At 39.5% G+C, this 16,416-nt stretch overlaps 1 protein-coding gene and 1 pseudogene across 2 annotated transcripts in view; one reads left to right on the top strand and one right to left on the bottom strand.

Annotated features, from left to right (window-relative positions):
- Window positions 1-506: 506 nt before the first annotated feature.
- Window positions 507-16,416, bottom strand: part of LOC111320911 (uncharacterized) — a 66,969-nt gene continuing 51,059 nt past the window's right edge. The window contains exon 6 of the mRNA XM_088763459.1: window positions 507-1,977. The gene's annotated coding sequence lies outside the window, so the exon portion shown is untranslated. The remainder of the gene's footprint in view (window positions 1,978-16,416) is intronic.
- On the top strand, window positions 5,420-16,169 carry LOC148743181 (delta-1-pyrroline-5-carboxylate synthase-like; annotated as a pseudogene). Its single transcript, XR_015997035.1, has 10 exons — window positions 5,420-5,596; window positions 8,525-8,746; window positions 9,466-9,621; window positions 10,507-10,831; window positions 11,165-11,313; window positions 12,208-12,225; window positions 12,969-13,146; window positions 13,525-13,699; window positions 14,311-14,406; window positions 15,784-16,169. The product of XR_015997035.1 is annotated as a delta-1-pyrroline-5-carboxylate synthase-like (transcript).

The following is a 16,416-nucleotide window of genomic DNA, read 5'->3' as shown; positions in this document are numbered from 1 at the left end:
GGTCGTTCTAATCAGGTTCTTTAATTTTGAAATATATCAATTGATAGCCTACGCCTACGCTCAAGCCAAAGTGAGTCTTAGGACTTAGACGGGGAAAGACCCACAGTTAACACTTAACACAGTAACATCAGTATACATATTCTCAATACTGTTCTCTTTACATTACTACGATGCTGACAAAGAGAATTTGTTTAGAAATCAAGAGCTTCTTCAGTTGGTGATCATTTCCTTTATTCTTATGACGTTAACATATAACTCAGGGCTGAAGCTGTAAGCAGAAATTACCAGACGCTAGTCACTCTTAGGTTACAAATTGTTGAGAGATCACGGGGAGACTGAGAAAGAGGCTTCTGGTCCAGCTGTTGGGATATGTCAATTTCACTTGAGTTATTTTAGGAAAATCGTAGGTGGGACACCCCATGCGTGGGCCGACATGTAAAACAAACTATTGACAAGAAGGTTTAGAAATGGATAAAGCACACGATAAAATCTTCAGACTAGCCAAACATAATGAATCAATTTTTCCTGTACAAAGCTACATAAAACAAAAGCTGTGGAAACAAGACACCTCGATAAACTGCAAGGCGAGAGTCACTTTAGCTGAAAAACAAATGTTATGTAATTGTTTCACAAAAGTTGCCATAACCTGAAAAAAAAACAGTCCTCTTTCAGTGAGCCACCTTGGTCGCCGGTAAGTAATATTGATATATTGGGATATTTTCTGTTAACATTAAACTGAGTCTGACAGGGGCGGATCTAGGGGGAGGGTGCAGGGGGTGCGCACCCTCCCTCCCCCGAGATGACCTGCGGCTTTCTAATACGACCAAAACGACACATTACTTTTATAGCATTGCATTGACATTGTGCAGTCCGCTTAACAGTCATACAAAATCGACTGTATCGTTTGATATGTACTCTCAGCAGTTCATGTTATGTTATTGCCTAGGCAAAAGCCTTCTTCGTATTCGCTATTAGTATAATTTCAGAACTGAGCAAAGAGTTTCCAGCAACGTGATTGGTCGAGCGGTTCCTTATATGACGCTATGTAAACCGCTCCACGCGGTTTATATATAAAATGTTAAAATAAAATGTTGATAAATTTTACTAAAATGTTATGATGTTAGAAATTTTTCTGTTGTTCAGCTCTGACATTATACTAAAACAATTATATTCGCCTCAGGTTCGGTGAATATTGTCGAATAATCCCCTCGACTTCATCTCGGGGATTATTCGACGATATTCACCTCGCCTTCGGTGAATAATTGTTAATTACAATTTGTTTACGTCCGGTCACCAGTCAGTTACGCCATTCTTTAGTGGTGCACCCCCTCCTCAAAAAATCCCGGATCCGCCCCTGTTCTGATGATAGGAAACTATATTAGTAAACCAGAATGCTTCCCGCGCCAAGCAAAAACACCTTAATTGAAATCGACATTTCCCGGCCAGCACCCTGATTTTCCATCTTTGTTCCCTTATGATCTCATGAGATGGTCTAAGCCCGTTTGTTTGAACAGAACGAACAGGCATTACGAAGTCGAGTCCCTGCAAGGCCGAGGTAGGATTCTTGGTTAAATTCTTCTGAACTCTCAAATGAAATTTAAAAAAAAAGTTATCGAAGAGGCCAATTGGAGTCGACAAAGCAAATCACTACTTATTACAGAATCAAAGGTGAGTTAAACATCCGTTTTAAGAAGCTTATTTTAAAGGAAAATATCCACGAAGGTTCCCCTCGTGTGTCATGACTTTATGGGCAGCGAGGTTGGTAGCAGATTACCGAGTCATAATGGTGGTCCCAATTTGTGACACTACAGTTCACGATTTTTCTGATACTATCGGTGCGGCATGTTGTCCTCCATATACAGTGCCGACCACGGATCTTTGCGTCAAACAACCAGTCGATAGGATTGCAATCAAAGGGCAACTGAGAGGGCGAGCAAACATAGAAGCTCATAAAATCTAGTGAAAGGGCACGTCTGACTGTTAAAATAAAAAAAAAAGGTAAAAGAAAATGTACAGAACCGCATACATATATACATACATACATAAACTTTATTTACCTCGAATTGATTTAAGAGTAGCTGTAAGCTAATATCTTTGAGTGATTAAAATGAAGTAAAAGGAATAAGCTAAACTAGAATAAATGGATAATAATACATTAATGACATACTGACATAAATTTTTATCTAACTGAGATGTATGCTTTTTTTGACTACGGCTATACTTTTCTTTCATCTACTTAAACCGAGCTAATGGAAGAAGCGCATCATTTGCATAAACCTGCATAAACTGCATGATAATTTAATATTTAATAGTTAAATTCAGAAAAAACTGGCAGGTTGCTGATAGGTTAAGTGGCAGATCTAGGGGAGGGGGAGCTGGCAGGTGAATATACGCAAACAAAAGTGCCCCCACTCCCCACTCCCCCCTCCCTTAGCTCAAGGTCTAGATCCGCCACTGATGTTACATTTAGCTCTTAGAGAATTACTTTGGGATGATTACACATGTTATTTAATTCATTTGACCTGCGGATGAAAACTGAAGTAAACAAACGATCTTCGTAGATGAACTGCAATTTGAGAAATTGCAGAAACGAAGCCTGACAAGTCTTCAACGGAATGCAAACTTGGGCCTTCCAAATACTAGTTGAACGCTACTGCCAACTGAACTAGAAGACGCACGTTGGGAGCCAGGCGAATTTTAGAGAGCTATTTTTCTTCTTTTCTGAAATTGCACTCCACCTGCGAGGATCATGTCGTTACTTGACGATAAGCAATTATTCGATGGGTCGAGCATGAGATCATGAATAATGATCCATCAAACATTTGCACTCACGCACGATTGGTCTAAACGCTTCTCGTGATCGTTATTCCCCAGCTAAAACTAGGGGATATTTAGTAAATAAACCCCTTCGGGCGGCTGGTATGTCGGCTGATACTGTCCGCGGCTGAGAGATTGTCCGAAAAATGAATATTTGGCCGAGAAGCGAAGCTTCGAGGGCAAATATGAAATTTTAAGGACAATCTCTCAGCCGCGGACATTATCAGCCGACTTACCAGCAAGCCAGAACGGGGTTTATTTATTTTATAACCTTTCCATTAATTTTCACATCGCAATTAAACTGCGCGTAAACACAGTAAAAAAGCCAGTGGTGATCTTATGGCGAATGCGCGTGATTGACGCAAGCAAGCAAAAAAAAAACCAGTTTGGTTTCCTTCCATGGAAATAGGAGAACGGAAAAGTTGAAACTCTTGTGTTGATTATGTTTCTTTTTCACGGAAAAAATCGGAGGACAAATATCGACACGGACGGGGGTTATTGCGTGATAACTGCCCTGTGATTTTGCACCACGTGACGTAAAGTAACCAATAAAATCGCGCCAAAATTAATGGGTGGATTAAAATCGAGGATATCCCCCAAGTGATATTCCCCAATTTCAAACCTTGCGTCCACTACGATAAGTCTTCGTTAAAACTCAGTCCAAGGTGAGAGAGCGTTTTGAGAAAGGAGATATATGTTTGATCATAAAGTCATACCAGAGAACACTCAAAAGAAGAAATAAAAAAAACTCGTCGACAAACTTCATGCTCAGTTTTCTTAATTACTAGGTTCCTCGGACTAATGATTTTAGAATTAAATGCTTTTTTCAAATCACATCCACGTGCACTCATTGTTGCGAGTTTTCATCAAGAACCACACCAACAAAGACTCAAACCTCTAAGGTGAAGTGTGAAAGAGTTTGAAATGCTAAACCACTATAAGCAGACTGACAAGTTTGCTGATTGGCTGAGAGACTTGATACGAATGTCTAATGACCAGAAAACAATAGCTATCATTAAATGACTTCCTCGAAAAAACAACGAAACGCTAGATAGTCAACTACCTTTTTTTCCGAGATTGATGTATTCCTGTTTTTCTCAGAATGCCGGTCACGCTTTGATGCTATTCACACGCATTTCCATTTCAAAAGCATATAGTTTGTAGAAAAGCCGAAGTCATAAAATATTTTCCATCAGCAGGTATAAAAGTATAGAGTTGGCTTTATACCAGATCATTTTCGCATAAGTGTTCTGGTACCGCCGACTCTTCTATTGCTAATGTGGCCACATCTAAGAAATGTTTAGCGACAACTAGGAAAGGTTGGCAACAGCTAAGGAATGTTTGGCGACACTGAGAAAGAAGTGTTGGTGACAACTAAAGGGGACTGGGCGACAGCTTAACTAATTTTAGCGACAACTAAGAAATGTTAGGCGACAACCATGAAAAGTTTGGCAACAAGTAAATTAAAATATATTTGGCTAGAACTAAAAGTGTTGAGCAAAAACTAAGGACAGTTAAGCCTTAACTAGGAAGAGTTTGGCGACAACTAAGAAACTTTTGGCGACAACTAAGCGTAGTTTTGCGACAAATGAGAAATGTTTGGCGACAGCTCAGGAGAGTTTAGCGACAACTAAGGAGGGTTTGGGGTCAACTCAGAAGTAATTGACGACGACTAGGGACACAACTTCTAAATAAGACGTAGTGGGATTGCGCCAATGGGAAAAGTATCCCATGCGAAGCGCAATCCAAACTGTAATTAAAAAGTCTGATGAGAATTTTGAATTCTTTAATAAAATTAAAATAAATCTAATTAATTATTTGTGGTGCACAGTGAAGTACAATTAAAATCAATCAGAGAGAAATTGACAGCTGTGGGAAGGGAAGCTACTGGAGTGAAACCAGGTGCTGGGCATGTCAATATTATAAGTAGTGTCTACTACGGTAAAACAAGTGGCGCGCAGAAAATTGGCAAATATACCTAGACCAGAGTCCACCAGAAAACTTGTCATAAGGGTGAAGTTGCAGATAATGTTCCAGGTTTTTTTTTTTTTTTTTTTACAAATCTATTTAAAAATTGAGGCCTGAAAAGTTGCGGTCTTACAGTAACCAAGTTCTTGTACGAGGGTAGGGTTTTTAGAGCGGGTCGGCAGTGTGTGACAAAACTAACATATTGACCGATATTCCTGACTTCCAATCTGACGGAAACCGCCCAATGCGTAGAGGATAATTGAATAGGGCACAAAGACTCAGTGCGATCTGCTTGCTGCACTCTAAAGAATGCGCGCAGGAATTTCATCGGCACCCTACTTACACAATCTAAATTGCTAACACCCATATAATCTAAATTTAGATCAGTGGGTTCAAGCCGTGTCAAATGATCATCTAAGTCTTCCCAGTAGCTTATTAAATATGTATAAACATTTCGACCAATCAAATTCCTTCACTTGGAATGCGTAAGGGGAAATCCTTTAAAATAGTTACGAATTCGCTATAGTTACGAATAGTTACGAATTCGAATAGTTACGAATTCGCTAGCTCTACTTGGTTTGGACGTTCAGGTATTATCGGCTTTGTCGTGTACTTTTGGCGCTTCTTCGTCACTATGACTGACAAGGATACAAGTAGAGCTCGCAAAAGAACATATAATAAAATAAGCGATGTACAAAAGTCAAAACTACAAGAATATTATGACGGCGGCATGAAGACATGCAGTTCTGATAATACGGGAAAGATTGGTGTGGCAGCCCAGGAAACTGGGCTGACTATTGATCAAGTAAAGGTAAGATATTTATTAGTTGGACTGAAACACTACCATGTTTGATGTATGCGGAATACCCCGCCACTTATTTACATCTCGTTGAATAATAATAGCGATCATTGTGGTGACTGCTTCTTTCTTCAAAGCGCACCGACATATGTAAATGATGTAGCGGTATATTGTCCTTCAGAATTATTCTTCCCTTACTCTATGTACTGCACCAACTTATCTTTTAAAGGATTGAATCTTAAACAAAATTTTGCCCGTCATACACCAAGGTCAAGGAAGTTCACTGTACGATTATACTTAAACAATTATTCACCTCAGGTTCGGTGAATATTGTGGAATAATCCCCTCTACTTCGTCTTGGGGATTATTTGATGATATTCACCTCTCCTTCGGCGAATAATTGTTAATTATACTCTGTGGTAGTTAATGGAACATATTATTGGATATTATAGCAATTGGGAAATGGGGAGCATAGGATGAAAGGCTGTGCCCTTTCCCCTGGCTTAGTGGTAAAATGTCACTGTCTCTGGAGGGGTTGGGTGAGGGGGAAAGACAGTGTAAAAAATTTCTAGATACACTCATCCGTTGCTGTAGTTTCATTCAAGTTTTCTTGGGCTGTACATCTCTGTTTTGTTTTTAGTGCATGGGACAGTATGCATGCACCTATTGTTCCACTTGATACCTCATGTATAAGTTATTCTTCTTAATTACTCAGACTTGTTTGTTCTTCATTATGCTCAAATTGCAAAAAGAGGCAGTGTGCACCACCCATCCACTTGATCCCAGTTGCATACATGTAACTTATTCTTCTAAGATTCTCCATGTACTGGAGGACTTGTTGGTAGCCACATAATGAAGTGGAACTGAAAATGATTGGACAGGGTCGTCAGAAAGCTGATGAGTAAGCTATTTGTACATTATTGTGGAATTGCCATGCCAAAGGAACCAAAGAAATTGTCCAATTGTATGAACAGAGTAGCCAAAAAACATGAAACTCATCATCATAGACAACCTAAATAAAATTTTGTCAAACAGTTCAACTTAAGACAAAGTTTTATGTAGAATTTAGCTCAGTGAGAATGTAGTTAAACGCTAGACAATTGACTTTTCTTACTAACACTGTCACTGTCTCCTTCTCTTACATGCACTTTTCTCACGACTTGATAAGATGGCCTGGGCACCGGTAAGTAACATTTTCAATCACAAATCCCTAATTCAGTTACTTAGCACCATTTAGAGAGGTTAGTTGGCACAAGAAGTTGTAGTCAGTGAAGACAAAAATTTAATGTTGAAACTTTACCATCTGTTTCCCGGTTATTATCAATTCCAAGAACCCTAAAAAATATGTATTAATTTTAGCAGTTTCCTTAAACTTGAGAGGCCCAATTGAAGTATAGCATGTACATGTTTATTTTATTGTCAAACTTTGAGAACATTACCTTTAATTTGTGGATCAGCGAGTGAAATGTTTAAATTATGCTCTGGCATATTGGAGATTGACCTAGTATTTTAGCTTGCCATGCATTTTTTGGCATTAGTACATAGCTGCATTGTGTCAGCCTGGCATTTTTAGCTTTTAACCCTTAATCCTAAGATCTGATTGCTAATTCTCCCCTCTAGCTGCTACACATTTCCTTGTAAATTAGTTACAAGAATTTGGTGTTAGATCACAATCACAAATTCTACTTGATAAGTTTTGAGTATTCTCTTTACCTGTTAGCTGGATATTATTGAATATTATTGGGGGAAGTTACATGTTGATCACTTCTTGGAGTTCTTTAGGGTCCACCAATTCTAAGCACAATTTATCACAATTTATCTTTAGTTTCCTTGGTGACTCTATCTTGGTCTGAATTAATCTCACTCATAGGATTGTTTGCTGTTCCTGTCAATATGTCTATGTTTATGTTGATTCCAAAGCCTTGTTGCATGCTCATTGTAAACAGTCATACAAAATACACTCTTTACGAGCTGTTCTTCTAGTGAAAAAACTTTGAAATTTTGTTACAGAAAGCAGCCTAGTAGTGAAAATCTTGTTTATAATCTTAGTCAATGGACTTTTAGAAGAGATTAACAGATATCTTGTCCTTACAATATCAGTGAGCAAATTCTCCACACTGTTCACCAGTGCGGTACTGACTAGGAGAGTTTGTTGAACGATCAGTAGCTTCTGCAGTTGGTGATCATTTGCTTTATTCTCAGTACTGTAATGTTTGATTCAGCCGTCATATTGTAAGAAGAATTAGATGCTTGTCACCCGCAGGGTTAACCAGCATTCAGTGTTCATCAGATCGTAGGAGCTGCAGACATTACTTATCAGTCAGAGAGTTTTTAGCTTGATGTGACGCTATAAACTCTCAAATTGTCAACATCTATTTATCGGTAATCAAACGACAGTGGATGCAATTTGGAATGAAAAAAACGCGTGGAAAACTTTTTACTGATAAAAACAAATTGTGCACTTTTTTGATCCAGCAAATAGCTACTGACAAAATTGAGAGCAATCACTGTATCCTCAACATGACAGATACAAATCTGCAGGTGTTCTAAGCATGTAGGAATCTAATTCATCCTCGGGGTAAAAACCTGACGAGGTTTTCTTTGTTTCATGAGGTATTGTTTTGCTGTACGCTATTGTTTATAATGTTTTGTTGTCTTTGTTTTACGTCACTCGTGAGCTTCACAGGTTTTTACATCGAGGATGAGCCGGGAATCTTAGCTGTAGATAAAATTTTAGAGCAATTTTCAATTGTGTGCTGAAATTAATACGGAATTGCTGTGGGGTTTTGCTTAACTTTCCTCGGTGACTTCCTGATGTTACTGTAAATGAATGAATGAATGTATGAACTATTAAGCTTCAACGTAAATGTGAATTTCATAATAACGTGACTGTTATTCCACTGTTCTTAAAGAAGATTCGATTCTCATTGTTTTCATCAGGTGATAAGTTTAAAGGAGAATGATAGTTTATCTTCCTTGCTAACAGTGGAACTGAAGTCAGATTTGCTGTTGATATTATCAGGTGTACAAGGCATTAACAGCGGCCCTCCCGACTTGCCTGAGTCTCGCCTTCTAGACACATTTAGGCCAGCGGACGTCAGTAATATTAAATTCGGAGAAAAGTCACGTGTTGGCAGGGGAGGCATGGAGTCTAAAGTGAAGGTTTGTACTTCCAATAGTCTCAAACAAGTTTGCAAAGAGTATGAAGGGGGAACTTTAGAAAATTGACCGTCCATGAGCGAGGATTGTTAGAGCACGGATACTCCTAAGGCGAGGTCAGGTAAATTTTATTGGAACGCAGCATTGAAATTCCCATTCGCAAGCAACGAGTTGTCATTCAAAAACATGGTGAAACAGCAGTCTTTTTGATTCAATAAAATCACAAAAAAGTACAAACGAGAAAGATACTGAATCTTGAGGTAAACTTCAAGGCAGGCAGACAGATACTGAAATTTATATGTAGCCAAATCCTTTCAATTTTGGACTACCCGTACACAGTTACATTATTCTCTGAGTACATTTTAGTTACCGTATGGCCTATAGTGCCGTTTTGAAAATTATCTGTAGTTTAAAACTCTCTGTTTTCAGTGGAGAATTCTTTCGGATAAGTGTGGACGCAAGGCAGAACGATGACAGAAAGTCACAGCACGGTGGGAACGGGACTTTATGCTAAATTTAGTACGAGTCATAAATCGTGTTATGATTCCTTTACAAAGGCAAGTTTGCGTTTGAATCTTTGGGAAAAAGAGATCGAAACAGTTTCGCATGGCGTGTCTTCTGCGATTTGCTCTCAGAGAAAAAGGCTTACAAAATAACGATGAATTTAAGTTCAACTATCGTAACTTAACCATTTTATTTTTACCTTCTTTATGACTGTTCAGGCTGCAGCCTGGGCACTAAAGAGCGCTACGAGTGTAGTTATAGCCAATGGTACAGGAAGTGATTACGTCATTCGTCAAGTTCTGAATAGCCGAAAAGTTGGAGCATTCTTCACTATGGTCGACGAACCAGGGCCATCTGTAGAGAATCAGGCTGCGGCAAGTACGTCAGATTGTACCTTAGTCCATGTCATCGTCATGTTGTAGTTTACCTTATAGTGATTGGTTGGAAACTTAAGGCAGCAGGCCAATTGGAGAGCGCTTTATATTAGATCGAGACTTGATTGCGATACTTTTATGTTTAGAATTCTCAAACTCTAATGGCTATCTGATACAGAGTTGATCTCGACCTTAACTTAAATATTAAGAAACGCTGGAGGGACAGGATCCTGAAATCAAACAATTAAAGAGGAGATTGGGATGTCCACATAGGGTTCTGTGAAATTATTGATTTTAGTTGCCAGATTGGGGGCAGTTTTTGTAAAAATGCCATATCAGCGTTTTCATTCAGTGTGCATCCTGAACTAGATACCGAGTGTTTTTAGTGATTACAGTGTCTGGTTAAGCCTTTCAGTAACTTTCCCCATTCCCCCCTCCCTCCTGAAAATTTGTGGTAACTCGCGCGTGATGATATTCCAAGTGGTCCAGGTTGATCCTGTGACTGTAAATTTGCACCTTCTTCTCGGGATATACTAGTTTTATAGAATTGCTTGCTGTAATTCTGCTTTCCTTTTTTTCTGCGTAAATGTGTTTTTAGGTTTCTCTTATTAAATCGCTTTTTTCATAGCTCGATCTAGCGGAAAATGCACGGAATAGTTGTCGACGAGATGTTTGACCAAAATAACCCAGAATTCCCTTTGGTTGAGGGGTAGTGTTCGGCTTTTGCCACCATCTTCTCTCTCTTATTGCCTCGGCCTAGGTTTAGAGCACGACTTCAAGCTGAGTCTTCTCGCGCCTCATGTATCATTTCAACATTCAAACGTCACGCGCAGTAATGCAGTTTAAATGATGCGCCTTTGTTTTTCTTTTACGTGTTTTGTCTAGCGGGTCAGAATCATTTACAAATTAGCCGACCTTCTTATCGAACGCAAGGATCAAATTCTAGATGCAAACTTCAAAGATCTGGACTATGCTCGGTTTGAGAGACACTTAAGTGCCCTTATGATGGACAGATTACTTTTGACACCGTCCGTCCAAACTTGAAAACCTTTCTCAGGGACTGAGACAGATTGCGAATTCCTCGCACAACATCTTGGGTCGTGTGCTAAAACGAACCAAAATCGCTTATGGTTGAAAGCTGAAACAAGAAACTGTTCCAATTGGAGTGCTTCTTGTGATTTTTGGATCTTGCCCAGCTGCTTTAGTGCAGGTACAGCTGTAGTAGGTTTAAATGTTTCTCATCCTATTCCTTACAAAGTATTGTAAGATTTAGAAGTTGACTTACCTGGTGTTTAGATATGAAAAGTATTTGTTCGTTCGTTCGTTCGTTCGTTCGTTCGTTTTGTTTTGTTTTGTTTTTTCTTTTTTTGTGTGTTCCTGTTGACTTCTTCTTGATCCAAAGTAATCTGAAAACATAAAAATCCTGCTTTTATAAAACCAGGGATTTTGAGCCTTACCCATAAAAAACGAAAGGGATTTTTTCCCTCTGGTTTTGTTTGTTCATGTATTTGTCTCTTCATAAGCTGGAATTTTTTTCTCCAAGGTGGCCTGTTTAGCCATCAGCACAGGCAACGGTTTGCTTCTGAATGGTGGTAAAGAAGCTTATCACAGCAACAGATGTCTTCACAGTCTTGTTGCAGAGGCTTTGTCCATGTACGTTCCCCCCTCCCCCTCCCCCAAGCTGTTAGTTTGGTATGTTTTGTGACGGTGCTTAGGCTGATCAGCTGACACTAATCCAACATCCTTGTTGTTTTTTTCGCCTCAACAGACGTCAGTAAATGTTTACAATTTTTACTGTCATTTGTAGAGAGAGTCAAATAATTTCGTGATAGTAAACCGGCAGCAGTAACTTTTTCTGAAGGATTAAAACATTAAACGGGCCCTTATAAACTTTTCATACATCAATTTTCTGCTCTCAATTTAAACTTTCTATTGACTAACATTGACTGACCTCCTCGCAGCCATTGACTTTGATTCAGAGTTTTACTGCCTTGCAATTCACTTCGCACACTGAATGTGGACTAATTAGGTTTCAGTATGTCTTTGATGCTCTCAGTAATTACTCAGGGATGAACTTCGCAATTCTTTTGCTTTCCAAAACATGAATAAGCAAAGTGGGTACCCTGTTCCAGAAGTTCTCTCAGACCGCTTTTCGATTGGGTATCGTAAAACAAAACTCAAGTAATCACAAGGAGCCAATGACGGCTCAAATAAAAAAAAGCAAACGTTTGAGCGACCATCTCGCCTCTGGTTGTAGTTTTGGATCCGATTGGTCGAGGAAGTGGTACGAGTTTTCTGGACCAATGACAAGGCGCAGTAAATTAAACCAAGATGAAGACAATTCCGAATTTCTTTTCACACTCAAGTGGAAATTTCTCTAATAAATGAAGCGCGATGGTACGAAGAGCGTTGAATTGGGAAGGTTTGGCGTCTACCCTTTCCAAACCTCCTCTCCCTTCTCACCGGCGATCATTTCTCGTAGAAGCCGTGCCACAGATCTGTGATCGAACTCTGTGAGCCGATCACACCCGTGTCAGTCCTGTAGTCTTTGTATACTGACTGTGTAAATTTTATTCTTACTGTTAGGTCAGTACTCGAGAAGAGGTAAATCATCTTAATCAGTTGGGTAAATACGTGGATGTAATCATCCTTCGAGGCTCCAGTGAGATGATTGAGCGCATTCAGACAGAGCAAAGAAATTCCTGTTCTTGGCATGCTTAGGGAATTTGCCACGTGTATGTCGACAAAGATGCAGATCTTGAAATGGCCACAAAGATTGGTGAGCATTATATAACTCATTATTATACCTCATGCTTGGTGAAAAAGCGTTTCATTGCCGATTCTGCTTGATTTTTAATTGGAAGTAGTAATAACCCGCGGTTGCATTCGTTGTGCTTAACTTCGCTCGGTGATTGGTCCAAAAAACTTGCAGCATTCTTCTAACCAATTATTCTTGATTCGGGTGCGATTAACGCGACAAGAACCCGCATTCTGCAATCTTCAGCGATAACTTCCTTGATACTACTTGTGGTGTTTGTGTGGGGATCAACTTTACCACATGGATTTACTTTACTTCAAGGATCGTGAAATACGAAAATTTTGGCTTTTTTTCCCAAAAACCATTTGATAACTCCCGCTGTTCAACTAGATGTTTAAACGCGCAGAACGTATTCGGCCCAGCAAAGCTGAAAATGTTGGTCATCAACGAATATTTACCGAGATCTCATGGGTAATATCCTTAAACCAAACCGTTCTTCAATGGCTTTCCGTTTTGGCTTAATGATTGCCGAGACAAACATTTCGTTGTGGGTGATCATGCTCGTACGGTACATCTGTTAAACGTGATTTCTCGGCATCGATCATCTGTATTTTGGTTGCAGTATACTCTATTCTTCCTTTGTAGTAATGGATTCCAAATGTGAGTACCTTGCAGCTTGCAATGCTATGGAGACTCTTTTAGTCCACAGGGATCTTATTAGGTCACCATTTCTGGAACACATGCTGAAAGCTCTCAGGGAAAAAGGAGTAAGTTATGAATTTTTGTGTTATTCTGCGCAATTGAATTTATTTGGTCTTTGTTTTTGTTTTTGTTTTTTTTCATCGCTCTATGCGTTTAAGCGTCAAAATCACGAAATTTGACAAAACTATGAAAACACAGCTTTGAGTGAAATTGAAGTGCGAAGCTGTTTTATTATTATTATTATCATTTTTTTGTTTATTTTTTTTTCAATCAGTACGCTTTTTTTGTTCGTCGCTAACCTACGTAAGTTCGCTAATTACTCATGCTGGACAAAATGTGCGTCCTTATTAGGACCACCAACTCACCAACTGACCCCGTTCGCTAATTTTGTTCTTATTTCTCGTATTAATTTTATTTGTTTGTTTAATTGATTTTCTTTTGAGGTGATAGTTCACGCCGGACTCAAGTTGGTCAAGACTTCACGGGCTCTGGCCAAGACTACGAAGAAAGAATACAGCGAGTTAGAGTGTACAGTGGAAGTAGTCAGGACTACAGAGGAAGCCATTGATCGCATCCATCAATTTGGAAGCTCTCACGCTGTCATTATCACTGATAATGGTAAGAATATCTTACTTAATCTCTTCGTAATCAGGGTTCTTCTCAGCTCTGTTTTGATCGCAATGATTTCGCGGAGCTATGACAGTGTGATGAAGATTATATATCAGTGTTTTTGGTAATTCTCGTGATATTTAAGAGCTATTCACCGAGTGAGGGTGGCTATGCAGCGAGGTGAATATCCACCGCTAGCTACATGTAAAAAACATTAGTCTTTCAATGTTAACGCCACGCGCCATTTTAATTTGCCGCATATGTTGACTAAGCATTTGCTAAAGTTTTCATTATAACAATTCAACGTCCGTTTGTTTCCAGTATGGGGCATTTCTTTCAATGATTGTAAGGTCCGTTTTTAGAGGTCATTTCTGTTGGCCATCATCTCTACACTGTGATGTTTCGTATGTTTGTTTGTTTGTTTGTTTGTTTGTAGAATCCTTAAAGCGAACGTAAGCTGCGCAACGCAGAAAAATATAGACAGCTTACTTATGTTTTCCAAGTTTCTATGTTATACTACATATTGCTCAGTTCACAAATTTGTAAGCCGCGCAAGATGCATTTATGGTTTGCGTTGTACCGATTACTAAAAGCCCCTTATCAAAATATTTTATTTTTAGAGGGGACTGCTAATCACTTTCTAAAAGCTGTGGATAGTGCGTGTGTCTTCCATAACACAAGCACTAGATTTTCCGATGGGTATACCTTTGACCTGGGTAAGTATGAGACAGTGTGCTTAGCTATTACAGGAACACAATTGCCGTTAATTAGGTAAAATAAAAGATTCAGTTCGTGGAGCGCAAAATTGATTAGTAACCCGATGGGAGGAGAAATTTGCTTCGGCTCCGGTAACAAGGGTTCTAGTTATGGAGTGTGAAGGGTTAAAAGATTATCCCGAAGGGAAATAAACATCTTGTCGAGTTTTCGGGAGGCTTGAGGCAAAAAAAATGTAACCTGCGACGATCCTTAATTGGTAAAAAGGTATACTTTTGCTCATAGATATCAGAGGTCCGGGAAACAGGTTGCAGGCGCGCAACTACGGCAGTTATGGGATTGGATTTCTTATTTTGACACCGTAATGATGATGACATCCTCCATTCCCAGTGTTCTTCGTGTAGCGTGGCACCTTTCGTATTCTTTTTATGTAATCATTTGGAATTTAGAAGCTTGTAAACCTTTAACTTCCATCATTGACTCGGGGCCCGTTTCTCGAAGGTACAGTGCAATTAACGGGCCGGTAAAGCTGTTCTGTTTTTGCGGCTACTGTTTCCTATAGGAGGAATATGTTGTTATTCAATGTGGGGTTTCAGAAGATTTGTAAATTGTGCAATAAAACTATCAGCTAAAGGAACAAAATGTGCAGGTTAGAGTACCAGAACCTGCGAATCTATTCTCTAAATTTTGATTGTAAAATATGGCTTCGGGCCTGTTCAGTTAATGGGACTTTCGGAAAACGGGCCCCAGAATTTCTCCCTAGGGAATTATTTATTGATCCAATACCAAATTCTCCGAACTAGTTTCATACTATTTGTATGGCTGCCTGTGAGGAGAATTGCTAATGATATCTTGGGAGTGAACGGGCTAATCTAATTAAATACGCATAGGTAGGATTTTTCAAAGGCGGTGGGAAGAGGGATAGGGGCGCTGTCACGAATTTCCGCGCTCTTATGTGAAATGGCTCATACTGCATATTTACGCGTTTGCATTCAAGCGGGGAGAACGACGAACAAGTGGAGTATCTAGCCACGGAAAACATATAATGCCATGACGATTCTTTGGATTTAGGCAGTTTTCCAAAAGTGATTCTGAAGATTTGAATGTTGTTGACCTGAAAAGGTCGTTTTACAAAGGGAGGGGAAATTATGCGCGCATCGGGACTCCTACCTTCCAGGTACACCCGTGAGTCCATTAGAACCTTGAAACCCCGGTATAGCTCCAGTGCTTTGCCCGTTTTTCTACCCGTTGATTATCGTGGCTTTTCTTGCCCTGCGTAGGAGCATAGTGTGTCGCGGAACTTGCTATAGGTAGCGGGGATGGGAATTGATCGAGTCCTTCAAAGGTACAGGATACTAAATAAACATTATTTTATTTAGGTGCTAAAGTAGGTGTCAGCACGGGTCGTATCCATGCCCGGGGTCCTGTGGGTGTGGAAGGATTACTGACCGCTAGATGAGTAATGACTGGCCAGGGACATACAGTGGATGACTTTGCTGATGGAGGCCTGCTCAAATATCTTCACGAGACCCTCCCGATTGAAGACACTCCTCAGGATTCTGTTGACGAAGAAATGACTTCGGATAATGGCGACAGCGAAGTAACACAGAAATGATTACGTAATGCTAAACGTGTGCTTCAGTTTGCGCACAGCACTCGTTATACGAGTCAATGTTATGCTTTTGATGAGCGTATGTTTTGAAACGTCCCGCCCAAGAACGTATTATTATGTTGAATTAATTTAACTATTGCTCTCATGCTTGTATCTCAGTTATCCGTTTTTGTTATCCAACTACAATTCATAGAGGACAAATAACGCCAAAGACGAGTACAAATATCACGCGGTATTTGTACTCCAGAAAGCCGGTTAGACAGGTTTTCTTGCATCGCGCAGGCGAAGAATTGGATTAAAGTTACGGGAAAAAAGATGGCGGACAATTTGAATCATATTTCTGACGACAAAGAGTCGGAATGGGATGGCAAATATAGATTTAAGTTTATTAGTTGAATCG

This window comes from Stylophora pistillata, chromosome 1, assembly GCF_964205215.1.
Source record: "Stylophora pistillata chromosome 1, jaStyPist1.2, whole genome shotgun sequence".
Classification (NCBI taxonomy): domain Eukaryota; kingdom Metazoa; phylum Cnidaria; class Anthozoa; order Scleractinia; family Pocilloporidae; genus Stylophora; species Stylophora pistillata.
Note: the sequence above shows the minus strand (reverse complement) of the source record. Positions and strands in the feature narration are given on the sequence as shown.